Source organism: Mauremys mutica, chromosome 2, assembly GCF_020497125.1.
Source record: "Mauremys mutica isolate MM-2020 ecotype Southern chromosome 2, ASM2049712v1, whole genome shotgun sequence".
In the NCBI taxonomy this organism is placed as follows: Eukaryota; Metazoa; Chordata; order Testudines; family Geoemydidae; genus Mauremys; species Mauremys mutica.
In genome coordinates, this window is record NC_059073.1 from 200,471,334 (window position 1) to 200,490,110 (window position 18,777).

Sequence of the window (18,777 nt, forward strand, 5' to 3'; positions counted from 1 at the left end):
AAGTGCTCTTGGTTTCAAGGCTAAGTAACTCCAGACTCACTTAATGGCTGCTACACAGCTGTTTTCCACGTGCAGCATGCAAAGTCAGTAGCCTTGAGGGCCTGGCACATCCCCTGTCCATCTTCAAAATGTCTTCAGGCAGCCTGTGTATTAGACGTTCATGCCTTTTGCAGCCCAGGGCTGTGTTTAGAGTAAGCACTGCTATATTAGCTACACTTTCTTACTCACTGGAGGCCTGATCCAAAGCCCAGTGGAAACAGTGGAAATACTCACCACTGATGCCAGTGGACTTTGATTCAGGTTCCCTAAGTGGTCTATTACATAGTGTGTGTAAGCTGGTAGCCCTGAGTATCCCTATGTGGAGTATGGCCTTCAGTGCACCAGCGAGGGGAAAAAAGGTTGGGTTGCTCTGGTTGCTTTTATTTTTTAAATAGAAAGAGGGTTACAAATAAAAAAATCACCCTAATCTGTGAGGAATTAAAAGGGGATTTAGAGAGAGAGAGACGTGTAATCATTTCAATTTTAATTGCTCTATAATTAGCATTTCTCTTTCAGCATCAGTAAAACTTGTTGTTAACCTACTACTGCCTTTTGTTTGCGTTGCTGGAGCCAGTTAAACTGAAAGGAAACATGAGCTGCAAAACGCAGTTTAAGTAGCACAAGTGGGCACACAGATGGGAAGGACCAGGTATGATAATGAGCAAGCGGATTGGTTGTGCTTTTTGAGTGCAAAAACATATAGGGGATTCTTGTGGAAATGAATATTATTTTGCATGTCCAGTGGTGGGTTTGGGTGGCTGTGCAGTCACCATGGCAACTCCTTTCTTGTTTTAGTTACACTAGTCAGGTGATTTCCAATGTTTATTCCGTGTGTGAAATAGCGGTTGAGGACCAAATCCTGAATATCCTGCCTGAATAAACAGTGCTTAGACAAATGTGCTGAAAAGGCATGGGGCAGAGCAATGAACTATTCAGCACCCATGTATCATAGCTGGTGCATAACTGATTGTATCTGCTAGTCCAGAGTGTTGGGAAGAGCACAGTAGGCCCAACTTACTGCCATCCCCACCATAGGGGACCTGGACCAGCAGATTTATCCTGGTTGAAATTCACTCCTGTGCAAAAAGTTGCTGTAGAGCTTGGCTCTGCCATAAAATAGTGTAGTATCCACCTAGTGCAAGTTCTTCACTGTCTGGCACCCCACATCCATCGGAGGAAATGCGGTGTTTCTGCTGTGCTTTGTCTCCCACATGTGCCTACAGGGTAGAAGGCAGAGTTTGCGCCACAGTGCACACATGAAAAGCTAGCTTCAAAATCTTTGATATGAGGGCCCCATTTTCCACATTGGCCACCCAAACTGTGCCTGAAAGGTTTGCGCGTGTAGTGATTGCTCCTGGGAAAACTTAATCTGTGTCGACCAAGTTATTACGTGTGTAAATGCTTGATCATGCATAGAAATGGCAATTTTAGAAGGGCAAATGTAGGCTTGTGGGTATGCAGTTAAATTTAGCTGACGCATTTTAGATAGTTCTAAGAATTTGACACTAAAGTTTCAGTTGCTCTGTTCCCTTTATTCTATCTTTTTTTCAGAACCTTTTGTTTGTGTAACCTCTTAATAGAAACAAGCAGCGGATCCTTTTATCCTGTGTTTTATCCTGATCCTTTTATTCAGTGTTTTTGATCTGAAGCGTTTATGCACGTGTGACTTTTCTTCAAGGTGCTGGGTATCTAATCTAGAAAATGAATGGGTGGTGTTTTTGTCAGGAGTGGGTAAGTTTGGTGGCTTGTACTGTAGGTATGAGGTCTGCATATACCATTCTTACATGTATCATTGGGCTGAGATGCTGCAGTTCTTAGAGTGAGATAAAGTAGTCAAGCTGAAAATGAAACAAAGCTCTAACTGTATTCCTCCTTGTGTTTAGCAGAGATAAACTTCAGTGGAGTCTCAATGCTGCTCCTTTTGGCTTCTGGCAGCAGCTTTAATTGGTAAAATGCAGATTTTTTTTTTGATCAAGAGAGGATTATTCTTGTTATCAGTCTGGAGCATCTTATTTCAAGATGAAAAGGCTTTGCTGAATTACAGATGCCAACATTTTTACAAAGCACTTTGGCGATTGACATCTCAAAGAGAAAGTATGATTTATTAGCCTATAATGGCTAACACTGAGCGCTGGTCTAGGTCCCACTGATTTGTGAAATTGCTTAATATGAATTGCCTTTTGGTGTAATTCAAGCCCCGGGTTCCTCAAATAAACTTAGTATATAAAGTGTATGTAACATTTTGTATCTGCAAGTGGGGGGAGGAAGGATGAGGAACAAAAAACAAGAGAAAGAAAGAAAACCTGCTTTTAAATCCATCTTGGTGGTGCTTTTTACAGTAGTTTGGCTGATAAGCTGGCAGGGTAAAGATTAATAACAAGGCTTGTCGCTATCAGTACCTGCTTGTCGATTCTCTGTAACAGGGCTGTCTGTTCAGCATGGAAATTATTGATTAAGTAAAAATTGCTATTAGATTGTGATGTGATCCATAATCACAAACAGTGGTGGACATTCCTCTTTCACATCCCGAGCCATGCATCAAGTTTTCCCTCGCAGTAATTTATATTGTGCTGACACTCCCGCTCATTAGGCTTATCCTCTCCTACATGTTTCAAGAAAGCACTAAAAGAATGAACAGCAGCAGCAGGACAGCAGGTGGGAACATACTAAATTTTCAGGTGGAAGGAGAAGGTTAAACAGCTCAGCTAGTTCCATCCATTCCTTTTCGTTAGCAACTTACCCCCAACAGTGCTTTTCTCCAACCATGGGCCTCATCCAACTTCCACCGAATTTAGTGAGTGTTTTGACGTACCTTTCAAAGAGAACAGGATCAGGCTCCATAAATATCAGGCCTCTAAATGCTCATTATTCCATGTGATTCTATTATGCAGTTGTCACTTACATTAATTACCGTACGTGGCTGAAGTTCACCCAAGCCCCCATAGCAGGGCTGGATAGGAATAGGGCAATGCAGACAGCAGTGAAGTCAAATAAAATCTGCACCCACCTTTGCATCTTGGAGCATGGGGGACCGTGGGTGAGTTAAGACATAGTCTTCTATGTTGCCTTTCTTGAGAGGCTTCCTGAGTTTAGGATTCCTGAGTTAGGGTTGCTTCGGTTAAGGCTTTGCTTTTTCTCTCATTTTATTGTTTCTTAAAATCAGAGAAATTAAATGCAGCAAACTAATGTTAAAACCATCATCCTTAACATTATTACTACTAATTCTCTTACTGCATTTATATAGCTAGTATCAGTGCACCGTTTACCTATGATTTTTGCACTTTAAAACATTCCAATTTTGCCACAACAGCACCTCAGTATTTGTACTATTCCTTATACTTCTGTATGCTCAGTTTAAGGAGTACTGACAATATTGAGTTTATTTAGTTATCTGTGACTATTAGCAAGTTTTTAAGTATGACCACTCTGGTTCAAATTAAGAGAATACTACATTTTTTTTCAAACAGGGAGCATATGCCTTGCACACTTACCTATACTTCTGTACAATAGAACCACTTTTCTCTGAATGGATCAGAGCCAGTAGGTTACCAGCCAGGAAATTAATTGCCAAGGGGAGTCCAACCCTTAAGAGTTAGTAAAAAGCCTGAACAAATCACATACTAAAGGCACCAGGCTCAGGCTCTGATGGCTTTTGGATGAGGAAGCATTACAAAGCCACAGGCTGGTCACCAAGAATGCCCTTCCATTGGCTCCTGCAGATTTCTTCCTAGGCTAGCACATTCCTGTCAAATTCCAGTGGCCACAAGAGGGCATAGAGAGAGGGATGATCATTGAGATAACCCAGACCTACATTAGCTAGGGTTTTATATAATAGTGAATTAACAGAAATATATGCTCTTCAGTTCTCTCCTATATATGGCAGGCAATTGTGGTCTGTGCTACCTGACACTTATCAGTAGCCTTAGGCAGAGTGTGTTGCAGTAATCGGGCTTTGAGCTGGCAAGGCAAGGATTACTGTGTTGTAGTCTGTATCTGAGAAGAAGGAATGCAACAGATGAAAGGAAGTATTAGTGGTCACTGCTTATGTCTGAGAGTCTGGGAGGAAAGGTGAGACCAGCAAGACCCCAAGATTGAACGCCACTTTGACAAACTGAAGACAGATGCTCTCACAGTGGATGCAATCCCCATCAATTCCTCAAAATGCTTCCCACTCCTAACAAATATCACACCCATTGATCCTGAGCCAGTTAGCCTTCATCTCAGTCCCTGTTTCTTGGGAAATCAGGGAAACACCTCTGTCCAAATTCCCTGGAAAGGAGCCTTAACAGGTGAAATCCTGGCCCTATTGAAGTCGATGACAAAACTCCGATTAAGTTCAATGAGGCCAGGATTCCACCCATTCTATCTGAGTCTCATCGACATATTAATAAAATGCTTCACAGTTTCCCTTGGTGGCTTTACATGCATAGTGAACAAGACAGGTGACATGCCCACAGATGGTTTTGGGTGTTGTCATGGAAAGAAAAAATGGGAAGTTGGACTGTGGTTTGGGGGTGCAGCAGCGATGGTGGGAGAGTGCTGAGGGCTGATTGTAGAACTGACGGCGATGTTTGTTGGGAGGAGTGGCCGGTGCTGGGTGAGGGATGTAACTATAGCCACAAGAGTCAGTGGATGCCGACGTTATAAGCCCTGACCCATGTTATATGACAAGCTCAAAAGAGAAACCTTACAAAAGCTTGAGAGAGTAATTCTAAATAGATAGCAGAAAAAGCCCAAGCATGGATGATGCTATTGAAGATAACACAGTGTTTCTTTTATTACCTATAGGTATTACAGTAGGTTCATAGAATCATAGAATTCAAGATCAGAAGGGACCATTATGATCATCTAGTCTGACCTCCTGCAAGATGCAGGCCACATAAGCCGATCCACCCACTCCTGAACTAATTCTCTCCCTTGACTCTGCTGTTGAATGCTCCAAATCATGATTTAAAGACTTCTAGTAGCAGATAATCCACCAGCAAGCGACCCCTGCCCCATGCTTCGGAGGAAGGCGAAAAACCTCCAGGGCCACTGCCAATCTACCCTGGAGGAAAATTCCTTCCCGACCCCAAATATGGCAATCAGCTGAACCCCGAGCATGCGGGCAAGACTCTCCAGCCAGACCCTCTGGAAAAAGGTTAACAATATCCCATCATTGACCCTTTGTACTAATTACCATTGTGGCATGTTATTGACCTATTGACTAAACCCATTATCCTATCATACCATCCCCTCCATAAACTTATCTAGCTTAATCTTAAAGTCATGGAGGTCCTTCGCCCCCACTGTTTCCCTCGGTAGGCTGTTCCAGAATTGCACTCCTCTGATGGCTAGAAACCTTCGTCTAATTTCAAGCCTAAATTTCCTGACTGACAATTTATATCCGTTTGTCCTCGTGTCCACATTAGCACTGAGCTGAAATAATTCCTCTCCTTCCCTGGTATTTATCCCTCTGATATATTTAAAGAGTGCAATCATATCTCCCCTTATCCTTCTTTTGGTTAAGGAAAACAAACCGAGCTCCTCAAGTCTCCTTTCATATGACAGGCTTTCCATTCCTCGGATCATTCTAGTGGCCCTTCTTTGTACCCGTTCCAGTTTGAATTCATCCTTCTTAAACATGGGAGACCAAAACTGCACACAATACTCCAAATGAGGTCTCATCAACGCCTTATATAACGGGACTAGCACCTCCTTATCTCTACTAGAAATACCTCACCTAATGCATCCCAAGACCGCATTAGCTTTTTTAGCGGCCACATCACATTGCCTACTCATAGTCATCCTACGATCAACCAGGACTCCTAGGTCCTTCTCCTCCTCCGTTACTTCCAACTGGTGCGTCCCCAGCTTATAACTAAAATTCTTGTTAGTCATCCCTAAATGCATAACCTTACACTTTTCACTATTGTATTTCATCCTGTTACTAATACTCCAGTTTACAAGGTCATCCAAATCTCCCTGGAGGATATCCCGATACTTTTCCGAATTGGCAATACCTCCCAACTTTGTGTCATCCGCAAACTTTATCAGCCCACTCCTACTTTTGGTTCCGAGGTCAGCGATAAATAGATTGAATAAAATCGGACCCAGAACCGAACCTTGAGGAACTCCACTGGTAACCCCCCTCCAACCCGACAGTTCCCCCTTCAATACGACCCTCTGCAGTCTCCCCTTTAACCAGCTCCTTATCCACCTCTGGATTTTCATTTCGATCCCCATCTTTTCCAATTTAACCAGTAATTCCTCATGCGGTACCGTATCAAACGCCTTACTGAAATCAAGATATATTAGATCCACCGCATTTCCCTTGTCTAAAAAATCTGTTACTTTCTCAAAGAAGGAGATCAGGTTGGTTTGGCACGATCTACCTTTCGTAAAACCATGCTGTAATTTGTCCCAGTTGCCATCGGCCTCAAGGTCCGTAACCACTCTCTCCTTTAAAATTTTTTCCATGACTTTGCATACTACAGATGTTAAACTAACAGGCCTGTAGTTACCCGGGTCACTTTTTTTCCCCTTCTTGAATATAGGAACTATATTAGCTAATCTCCAGTCAAACGGTACAACCCCCGAGTTTAGAGATTTATTAAAAATCATCGCTAACGGGCTTGAAATCTCACTCGCCAATTCCCTTAATATTCTAGGATGAAGATTATCCGGGCCCCCCGATTTACTTCCGTTAAGCTGTTCAAGTTTGGCTTCCACCTCAGATATCGTAATGTCTACCCCCATATCTTCATTCCCATCAGTCCCTCTATCACTATTCCTTAGCCCTTCATTAGCCTCATTAAAGACCGAGGCAAAATATTCGTTCAGATATTGTGCCATGCCAAGATTATCCCTAATCTCCACTCCGTTTAAAGTTTTAAGCGGTCCCACTTCTTCCTTCTTGGTTTTCTTCCTATTTATATGGCTAAAAAACCTTTTGCTATTGGTTTTAATCCTCTTCGCTAGGTCCATCTCCACCCGGCTCTTTGCATTTCTCACTGCTTCCCTACACCCTCTGACCTCAATAAGGTAGGTTTCTTTGCTGATCCCTCCCATTTTCCACTCCTTGTACGCTTTCTGTTTTTTCTTAATCACTCCTCTAAGACGCTTGCTCATCCAGCTCGGTCTAAAACTGCTACCTACGAACCGTTTTCTCTTTCTCGGGATACATGCCTCTGACAGCTCCTGCAACTTCAACCTGAAATAACCCCAGGCGTCTTCCGCCTTTAGATCCCTAAATATGTTAGTCCAATCCACTTCCCTACATAGTTGCCTCAATTTAGTAAAGTTAGCCCTTTTGAAATCGTAAACCTTAGTCTCATATGCAATTTTGTTTATCCTTCTCTCCCGTTTGTCATCTCCTCTATCATGAAACAAGTTTTAAATATATACATTATCTGCTAACGATTTCCCTAATACTTGGCCACTTCCTTCATAGTTCTGGGATAGATCTGGTCCATTTTTTTTTATTAGCAAAAAGTGGATCAGTGTCTGTCACTTAATTTAACCTGCAGTTTGTAAAGAAAGTCCAGATAGATTTAGAATCCCTGCTGTTTAGAGGTCTAAAATTGAAGATGAAGCACCAACATTTTCACTCTGTAGATGATTTGGATATGATCATATTGAATGACAGAACTCTCTTTAAAAAAATAATGTTCTTTTATTGATTTATACAGGAAAATCCTGTTGAGGAACCCACCCTCTCTCTTATTCTAAGAGAATCAGTGGTAGGAGTACAGTGATTAGTTACAAACTATTAAAAGCAATGGGAAAGATTCATGGCTTTGCAGAATCTGGTCCAAGTCTGAACTGCTGGACTAAAAGAATTACATATCATTCAGCAAGTACCATATATAGGCTCAATGTTTACATACATATGTTTAACATACTCTAAATAGCAGATTGCTTTAATTGTCCCTTGCTTGCCTTGCTGTCTATCTTTCCCTCATTATGTGCATAAGATTTTCAGTAAAATAGTAGAGCAAAATTTTCTTAAGGCAGCATATACTTTGCTAACCTCTGCGTGTAGATAGATCACCCATTGTACTAGTGTGGGTGCTTGGAACTCTTAAAAATCTTATTAAAAATACTACTCTGTAGCTTTGCCTTGTTTCATCATACCATAGCATTTCTTAGATTTATAAATTGGCTCATGGGATTAAGAAGTTTGTCTCTGCTAATATAAAATGATATAAAGCTGCTGGAATATATGGTTACATTTTAACTCAAAGAGCCTGTTGGTCTGAACCTGCTTGAGTCTCTTTTTCAAAACCTTGCCTTAATCTGCAATGTAATTTTAACAGATTTTTCTCATTAAAGTTGCACAATTTATGTAACGCAATTTATTAGTTTTCATGCCTGAAACTTTTTTCCCTTCTGCATTTTTACTATTCCGAGTTTATTTCTCACTGTGTTGGCTTGATCTGCATTGTGAAATGTGAAAACGCGGAAGTTTTAAGAAAAATATTATTACTTTTATTTTGGTTTGAAACCAAAGTACAGTAACAGATACAATAATAGCTGCCTAAGCCTCAGCTCGGCCATGAGCTCCGTTCAGAATCTTATAGTCTTTAATGGGCTGTCTGCTGGCATAAGCGTCGTCCAGAACGGAGCAGCTTGCAGGATCAGGGTCTAAATGGCTTCAGTAGAAATGATGGCTAGAATTTATTAAAGGGGAACAATATGGAAAAAGTCGTTAATTCACTTTTAATATATACAGTAGGTCTGATTTCCATTGAAATCACATGAGCTGCAGCTGCAGGAATGAGACCTATAAATTTTTGTCATCTCTCTTGCAGTAGTGTGAGGAAAACATCCAAAGTATTAAGCTGTCCTACCTAGTAGGTGATGGTATGTTTTTACAAAACCAGGATGGTATTTTCATCTTTCATAGTATTTTCAAATAAAATGAAATACTCTATTGACATACTGTATCTTATTACTTTACTGTCCCCTGCACTAAGCAGAGTTCTCTAAAAAAGCTAGAAATTGCATATATACTTTTAAAAAATGTTACACTAAAATCTACAGCTGTGTTAAGTGTGTGGAACAGTTCACATGCCTATTTTTATGTATGTTTTTGTTAACAAACAGTTGTATGCAGCTTTATAGTGAAATGAAATAGTTGGAGATATACCTATCTCCTAGAGCTGGAAGGGACCTTGAAAGGTCATTGAGTCCAGCCCCCTGCCTTCACTAGCAGGACCAATTTTTGCCCTAGATCCCTAAGTGGCCCCCTCAAGGATTGAACTCACAACCCTGGGTTTAGCAGGCCAATGCTCAAACCTCCTCCCTGGGGTTCCTTATTTCAAAGAAAGAAGTGAGATATTGTTCATATCTGATACTGAGTATGTGGATTTTTTTTAGTAGGTAAAAACATGGGTTTCCTGGAAATACTACAACAGTGGCATGCTACAACCATTTTATTCCCAATATACAAAGATCATTAAAGATGTGAATCTTGGATTTGAGCCTAAGGTTATACTGTATCTTTTCATATTCAGTCACTCATAACATCAACTAAATTATGTATTTGCTGGGCAGCATTCTGAGATGAGCTCACTCATTCTAGTTGGTCAATATGTGGTTTAATTACACAGACATTGCCGAATGCTGTCGTGCAGTTTCTCCCCCACCGAGCTATGGTCCTAATTCTGCCCTTGCTTCCATGATTGCAGTTCCTATTGGCTTCCATGAGAGTTGTGCCTGTGTGACTGAGGCCAGAACTGAGTTCTGTGTGTGGAGTAGAACCTACTTATATGAGCAAATCCTTCCCTACGTGCACTTATTACAGACCTGTTCCCTTATGGTAGAACTAAGCCTGCTCTGGCTCTCCTGTGCTCCACTCTGTGAGGTGCGTAGGCTGGTAGATCCGTGTAGAATCCTTGCTTCACCCTCCAGGCACAGCATCACACAAGGTGCCCTCATGGAGTAATTAGACCGTGTGTGTGTGTGTGTGTGTGTGCACACTTGAGAGGACTGCCCCAAATCCAGCTCACCAACCAGGGGTAGGATACAGGACTCCTTCAGTGGTTATAGCCAGGAATAGTGGCCTCTGCCAATCCACATAACTTGCACTAGGTGCTGGGGCACTGGCTCAACCTAAGCCCAGAGCAAACAGTCCCAGTCCCTATCACTCTTCCTGGTGCTAGCCTGTTTGGGCCAGCGTGGAGTCATCCTTCACTGGCAGAGGGTTTAGCGATCACCTCCACATGGTCCCTTTTCTTTCCACTAGTATGTCTAGTGATTCTTAGGTTATGCTCAAGGCATTCTGAATTGATGAAATACCTGTTATTTATTATACGCGCTCCACACCAAAGAGAGACCATCCAAAGCTCGCCGCACCCTGACACACATCTAATACACTGAAGAACAGAAGATTGTTAAAATTGACCAAAGGTAAAATTTTCAATAGTGCCTAAATGACTTAGGAGCCTAAACCCCATTTTCAAGAGAGATTTAGGCCCTTGGGAGCCTATATCTCATTCCAAATCAAAGGAATTTAGCCTTCTAAGTGCCTAAGTCATGTCTGAAAATGGGAAAATTTTACCCCAAAGCAGCAGAACTTTTTTCCAACATACCCCCAGTCATGTGGTAGCCAGTGGAGCTTCAACACCCTCATCACACCTTCCCACTAGACAGAAAGCCCACTTTCCGCTCTCTGACAGTGCCCATTCAAATAGATGGACTTTAGCATCATATCCAGAAGATCCCCAAATTAGGGCTATTGGGGATGGGGTGAGGGCAGAGCGTTCTGTTTAGTTTCACAAAATATGGAAGCTCTGACACTCTTTTTGGACTCATGCACATACAATATAAACTTCAGTACAAAAGGGATTGGCAAGGCTTAGCTCTCACAGCAGTTCCTGAGTATATTGTAAGATTCTTTCCAGAAATAAAAAGAAAAGAGATTCTGAACTCCTTAAAATGTCAGCTTCCTCTATTAACCTCCCAGTTAATAATGTAAGAATGTAACACTCTTCCCTGAGAGATCGCACTTTAGTTTTAGATTATGTCATGTGAGGGAACATCAGAGTAGAAACAGAACTGAGAACCCATTAAAGTAGCTTTTATATAGCCGTAAAACGATTAACATCCACACCAGTTGTTGCAGAGATTACGGCAGATGCTCGTTCAATAAACCTTTGATATTAAGAAGTAAAAACAGAGTTTTTGCCCATCGCTTTATGTCTACCTGGACTTGCACAGGAAATCAAGGAAGAATTGTAAAATGCCACCTTTACTGAGCAACATTTTGCTGTTAGCGGACTTGGCATATTATCTATGTGAATGAAGGTATGTCAAATGAAACAAGAACAAGATGTGATCTTATTGGGAAAGAATCCTTATAATATCATGTTACCCCCCTCCCTAAAATCCCAAAGCTTATATAAAAACACGGAAACCTAAAACACAGTCTCAAGGAATCCCTCTTCAGCCTAAACAGCAAAATATGTTTTCCTTATTCATGTTGTGTCCTATACATACTTTATAACTACGATATCAGAGATTAAAAGAAAGGAAATGCTATATTATGAACTACTGTCTTTAGTTTTACAATTAGGTAACTTTTCTCTCTCTTCCCCTCCTCTCCCCACTGATTCCCTTTATATCCTAAGGGCAGATCCTTTCTCTTGGGTCAGGAATGTAATAAGGCAGGTTTTGCTCTCTCCAGGATATTGTGTCTGTCTCACTGTGCTTAAATTGCCACAGAGAGCTCTTCAGAGCAAAATACAGTATTTTCTTTGTACATGGGCCAACGATTGACGTATCCTTGGGGACTTCTCTGTCTTTAGCATTTAAACATACAAGCTGGATATGTTTAACCTATTGATGGGCAACAAAGACAACTGCAGAATTGACTGATAGAGAACAGAAGAAAAAGATTTAAATTTTGGAGCAGAATCACCCCCCACACACACACAGATTAGCAAATAGGAAACATTTTTAACTTATAAAATTGAGAATGCTTTTTGTTATTACAGGAAAGTGAAGAAAAATAATGAGATCTATGTTGACAACAGAAACACAGGCAAGAAGAAAACAGCCCTGCTGGGATGTGTCTTTTATATTATTATATAACATGTTCCTGTTTAATAACAAGAGTTTGCATGTCAATAACAACACTACTCAAGACCCATTTCTGCTGTGGCAACAATTACAAATCCTCCAGTTCACGATGGCTTGGGAGAATGGGCGTTAGGACTCTTAGTTTGTCTATTTAGAGTGACCATCCCAAAATGTAAATGTATGTTAAAATGGCTTGTATTTGACAGCTTCCTCCTCCCCTATCCAACCCCTGTGTTCCTTGTTTCTTGTGGGGCCCTGATTGGGATTGTGGCCAATGGTCTCCTTTGTACTACAGGCGTTAAAGGATAATAAAAGGCTGTGGTTGTCTTGTGCCATGGTGGAGGGCATTGAAGAGGGAAGCTGCCCAAGGAGAAGCTTGTGGAGGAATTCTGCCTTTCAGTCACTATGCCTCCTGAAGCATAAAGCAACCACTGAGACCCCCCACACCTTGACAGATTGCTGCGTGCTTTCCCACATGCACCTGAGGTCAGCACTATTGTCTGATGGGGTCGGGGGAAGCTGTGTCCCTTATCGCTCTTAGTCCTTTTGGAGGGAGAATAGATTTGCATAGTATTTGTCACTGGGGAATGATTGGGGGAAAGAATTAGAACCATGCTTGGCACCTGTGCAGAGGACAATGGGGTCAAACAAGATGGAAGAAGAAGGCTTCTTGCACTCTGTTTCCTCCCTTGCCCACTTTCACCAGGCTGGGCACAATCTAGCTCATAGTGCCTAGCCCAATGCATTTTACAAGCATATGCACCACTCAAATGCAGCCTATGCTTGTAGGACACTGGGGACAGGATGGCAACCAACCAGTCCCCAGCATACTGCACAAGGGGAAAGAGGAACTTCACTGAGGTAAATCAGCTTTACTTAACACTTATGTAAAAGCTTAGTGGTATGACTAAAATCATATTTTTATCTCTTTTAGTGCTAGATTAAAGTGTCCCTGTGGTTAAACTGGGACTGGGGCACTAACTGTGCCCGTGTATATGCTTCTCACATGACTGTGTCCACTTTCCTTCTCCCTCCTTCTTTGTCTCTCTTTGTTTAGTGAACTTTGCAGCACACACAGACCCTTCCTGATCTCCAGTGTGTTTCTTTCCACTGCTACTTTCTCTTCTGTTCCCTGTGAGTTCTCTGAGTCTTCCCCACTACTACTTTAACTTCTAATTGTTGCATTATCTCATTCCCAGCCCTCGCTCTTCAATTCCTGCTTTCCATTGCTTTTCCTATCATCCAGCATTTCCTAATGCTACCTTCTCTCCTCATCTCCTTACCATTCAACTGTTTGAAATGCACACCTGCTTGTTGTCCCTCCCACTCTCCATGTGCATCTGAGCCCCTTCCATTTAATTCTTTTGGCCTTCTTGTTTGGTTATAACTCATCGTTACTTCTCATTCCACTTGGGTTTCTAATTTTGATCTTTCTCCTCCCTCCGCTCTTCACTGGCTGTTCTCTTCAACTTAACCAATCCTCAAGGAACTACGCTAGGAATCAGGAAGAGTAACATTAACAACAGAGAGTAATAAAAAGTTGACATGGCACCTGACTTTAAATTAACCACAATTCCAGTTGAGCTGACTCTTTTTGTCTTGATGTAGAGGGTTGACAGCCATGGGTGGGATTCATCAAAGTACTTAGATGCCTATGTCCCACTGATTTCAAATGTCTGAATACCTGTGTGTACCCTACCCTATGTGAACTTACTGTATAAACATCCTATGCTGTTTAGTGCATGTATTACAGTGGCATCACTCATACAGATACCGTATGGTGTTCAAGTCTATAGAGTGGTTTAAATTATACCTCCTGGTTTTCACATGCTAATAAGTTTCTGTAAGAGACACCTTTTTTAATGAAACTTTATGTAATTATTTGATTTAAAAAATATTAGTAAATGTACAGAGCAAATCACTCTAGTAATTTTGGAATTTTGAGCACCTGGGAAATGTTTTTCACTATAAAAAGAAAAAAAAATTGCTACACTTCGGAATACTGCTAATTGGAACTTCTTGGCAGGCATGTATCTAAGATCACATTTTTCAATGTATGGCAATAGGCTGCATTTGGCTTTAAGAACTTAAAAGTGGCTTAAAAGCTTATACCACCATAAGGACATAAAGCAGCTTATGTGCTTCTTCCATCTTAATGACTAAAAATGGCTTAAGTGCTTATGCCCCCTTAAGGACATGGGTCAAATACTCATCTTTATAGAGCAGTGAAGGGGATGTTGGTCTCTTGTTGCTGCTTACCTTGGCTGTTCAGGGCTTGCCTGCTCCTGAGGCTTGCCAGTGTGATAGAAAAAGGACAGGAAGGATCCATACTTGCTTTCCAGGCAAGTGATGCAGAACTTCTACAGTCGGTGGGAGATGGAGACCTCAATTTTAAGGAATGCAGTGTCCCCTGCAGAACAGCTGCAAAGGTTGGAGAGGAAAGGGAGGGGCTGGATTTTACCAGTTGGATCATTTATAAAAATTCTACCCTGGGTGCATTTGTGGTAGCAAGGTCTGATCCCACATACACACAATTTTTGCTTTCCTCTGTGATTTCCATTGTCAGGGGGATATCTGTGGTCTGGTAGGCCCATCTCTACATTCTGGCTCCTTTTCAGAGCTGTCTTCCATCTATGTGGTTCATTCCATCTCTCACCAGTTGTCAGGGAGGAGGCCTGCCATCCTATAATGAGATGTTGTGGAGGCGCAGTCGTTCTGATGTCATCTCCTCGTTGCTTGACTGCCTAATATGGCAGCGGGGAGCAGTGATGAGTCATGGACTCAACCTCTGAGGAGGAAACAAGAATGGGCACTTGCATAAGTGCTGCATGGCCACATCTCTAGAAGGGCAATGCCCTTTTCAAATCCACTTAGCCATTTGAGGAAGTCGCTTACCCTCTCTGTGCCTCAGTTCCCCATCTGTGACATGGGGCTACTAATACTTCCTTACCTCACAGGGGAGTTGTGAGGCTAAGCCTGTTAAAGATTGTCAGCTGCTCAGCTATTTTGGTACTGGCAGCTAGTACCTTAGATAAACAGATTTGATAGCTAGATGCCCCTTGTATATTTTATGATTGCAGCAACTTAATTGCACATGGGCTTAAGGCTAAATCTTCATCCCTTGTGCAAAAACCTAAGTAAAGGGACTTTACATGGTGCACCTACAGGTTGGGGGCAATTAATTCCTTTCCAACCCAGCCACACAGCTATTCTGCTCTATTAAGTGGTGACTCCAGTTTGTATTGCTGGGCTCAAATCTGCACTACAGATGCCCCTTACACTAAGACTTGGAATGTTGGCTCTGTGCAATTTGTGAACTCTCCATGCAGCTGCAGAGTATGCCATCTTTAGAGGCTGGTCCACTGCACTGACTCACCAGACTGTCTCACGCACAGTAACCGCAGCCATTCTGGGCCTTTTCCAGCCTTGTGTGCCTGTGCACGTGGGGCGGGAAGATTGCCCAATAAAGTGGCCTAACTGTCTGTACTGCTTTTAAATCCATACATTTAGTGGGGACCGTTAGCTTCCAGTTTTTCTTTCCAAGTGCTGGGAAATTAACTGCCAAAAGCTTAGTTAGTGCAAAATTTAAATTACATAGTTATTATTTTTTTAAAAAAACTTACTGGAGATGCTAATGTTATGCTTTGCACAGCACCATTAACTTAGCCACATTGCATGCAAGTAATAGCTTTTTATTTCTGGTTTCCTTGTTAAATATATTGCATAAGGTATTCAGTGTATGAAATAAAACTTAGATATTTTCTTCACACTTTTCTGTTTTATCCTTCAAACCATACTTTATTAGCCAATGCAGCCTCAAGTAGATCTGTTATCTATTCCTTCTCTGTTGCTCCTGAATCATCCTTCCAGTGTCAAAGGATAGTCTCTCTTGCTACTCTTTGGCTACCAAGGGAAACACATTTGGCCTTTGTTTATACATGAATGACTAATAGGTACCAAGTAGTCAGTCAGGATATCCCTGCGTGCTCCCTTTCTATAGAAAACACACAGAAGGGGGAAATTAAACAAAAAGATCTTTTGGAAGTTCCTACCTCAAATGTTGCAGTGCATTTTCTGCTGTGGTGCAAAGCAGCAAGTGTGGCTTATGAAACCTGCACTGGCTCCACATTTTAGGGTATCTTTTATGATTTTATTTATTGCCATTCGGATGTGATCATAGACTACTTTGGCTTCTAGGGCGACTCCAAATCATGCTTCCAGTCTCTCATCCCTTTGAGCATTCCCAGTAGAGAGTATAGGCCAGATTCAGCCTTGATTTTAGTGGAGTTGCAAATGGTTACCCTGCATTGTGTGTCTTCCTCCGTGTCACAGTATTTGTGCAGAAATGTAATGTGCTCAGCATAGCAGCACCCTTTAAACCAAAGAAACTGGGCTAGAACTAATTTAACTCTGTTGATTAACATTCAGTTGGCATGAAGGTGAACAGCATTCTATTAATGGACCTTATTTTTTGAGGGAGGTTCTATCATGCTTGTGTGAGAGGGACATTGTGTGAAATTTTCTATTCTTAAGAGAGCTTCAGTTTTCAGATGAGAAGCTTTTAATAATATGGAGCCTGATCCAGCAGAGCCTTATGTGAGTAATCCTTACTCTGGGGAGTAGGCTTATTGGCTTGCATGAGCCTATTGGCCTTAGTAAGGATTAATAACATGAGTAAGACTTAAAGGATCGGGCCTATAGCAGACAAAAATTAAAAGAACAGTCTTTTCACACCCATAAGACACTAGGACCGCTGCATTAAAATTCAATTTCACCAGGAAAAAAAATCCTTCTGATCTAGTCCCTGGAATGTGACATTTCATGGATGTAATAAGGTTACAAACAGATTATAAATTGAAACCCCATAAATCCTTATTGTACTGTACCAAAGCTGCTGCTTTGCATAATACTCTTATGCCAGAGCGTAAAGCTAAAAACTATTCATTTGTTCTCATAGTGGTGACCAAGGAGTCAAAAACACCATGCAAAATCCAAAGGTAATTATTAGAGTGAAAGAACCTGAATAGTGAAGTTCACAAACTAATGAACATTTTGCATAGCAGTTGTCTGCAAAATCATTAACTCTATTTGTAGCATGTTTTTCAATGTGTGAGGCACACACATACATGTATACATTACTAAATAATAATTAAAAGCCCAATAAAAATGGATAGACAATTTATGTAATTCTGCCTGTCTCTCTCTATATCAGCGAGCTGCTCCCAGAGTGAGGTGCAACTCGGTCTGAGTAACAGTAACAGGAGCAGAATCTGACCCAAATTGATGAAAGTCATCAATCTTATTGGCTAAATGTTTTGTTGTGCTCTGTAACTGTGTATGTTTTATTATGTGGGCTTAGCACATTACATTCTCTTTAACCAGTTCATCTGTCTCCTCTTCTTCCTCCACCAATGCCCAGCTTCCATTCCAGTGTCTTTACACCTCTCCCTGGCAACTTTCCACCCCTTCCTCCAAGGGAGCTGAGAAGCTCATTCAAGAATAAAATAAATGAAGCAGATTAGTACTTGACTTTGTCAGCCAGTTTCTTCAAGACCTTCCCTGAAGATGAGGGATTTCAATGAGAACAAGGGGCTTTGCAGACCAGCTTAGAGAGGACATTCAGTGCATTGAGATAACATGGACGAAAGTAAAGATGGCTGTGGGAAGAGTGGAGAGGATGGGAAAGAAGTGATAATATAAGAGAGACAAGCAGATAACTAGGGAGAAGCAGAGTTATGCAATGCCCTGACGGCAATCACAAGATGCTTGATGTTGTGGAAAAGGAGGGAGACAGTGGAGGGATTTTAAGAAAGGAATGACAGTCAAATCACTAGGAAGGTGGTTTTAGTGGCTGCATCTTGCATGGATTGGTGAGATGGGGTGAATTTTAGGGAGGCCAATGAGAATTGGTTACATTAATGAGGATGGGAGCTGACGAGGGCCTGGGTGAGAATCTTAGTTGTATGGCCAAAGAGGAAAAAGTCAGATTTTATAATTCCTATGTAGGCAAAACTAACAAGTTTTGTACACTGCCTGACTGTGTAGGTAAAATGATGCTGTTGTAGTTGAAATGAGAACAAAATTAACTTCTGGTCTCTATTTAAATCAGATGGAATTCAACTTGTGTAACATTCACCAGTTGTTAGTTTGCATCCCATGTAGATTTATCCAGCTGATGCACCGTTTTATTTACCGGAAGACTTGGCCAATAGTTATGAGTATTGGCCAATGAGTTTTGTACAGTCACTTTTTTTTCTTTTGGGAAATAAGAGTGCACATAAACCTCTCTGTACTGTTCTGATTCGGTTTCAAAACACTGACCATCTGTACTTTTTTGGTACAGGCTCATGTAATATGAATGGACTACAGAGATATGCATTTGAAACATAAACGTTTAAAGATTAAATGTTGTACATTGTCCAGCACATCTGTTCTGTTCAGATGCTGTGTGCACCATCATAACTTTTAAGAAATGGTAATAAAGCTTAGAAAACAGAAAAAGAACAGTCATCTTTTATAGGAAACCCACATCTGTTTGCCATGGGGATACTGTATAATTGTGAACATAAGTGATTTTATTTGGTTTTCTGATTGTTTTCAGGACTTTTAAAAAATTAGGATTATCTTTTTGTGCTCCAGTCTGAACTACTGACTTTCTGTATGTCTAATTTTTCT

General features: G+C 41.3%; 1 protein-coding gene and 1 long non-coding RNA gene across 2 annotated transcripts in view; one reads left to right on the forward strand and one right to left on the reverse strand.

Annotated features, from left to right (window-relative positions):
• GLI3 (GLI family zinc finger 3) overlaps positions 1–18,777 on the forward strand; it is a 248,411-nt gene that overhangs the window by 214,971 nt on the left and 14,663 nt on the right. The gene's annotated exons all lie outside the window — the stretch shown is intronic.
• Positions 8,569–14,509, reverse strand: LOC123362611. The gene is made up of 3 exons (XR_006576499.1): positions 14,362–14,509; positions 10,321–10,397; positions 8,569–8,690 (listed from the first exon to the last, which is right to left on the reverse strand). It is a non-coding gene; the product is annotated as an uncharacterized LOC123362611 (long non-coding RNA).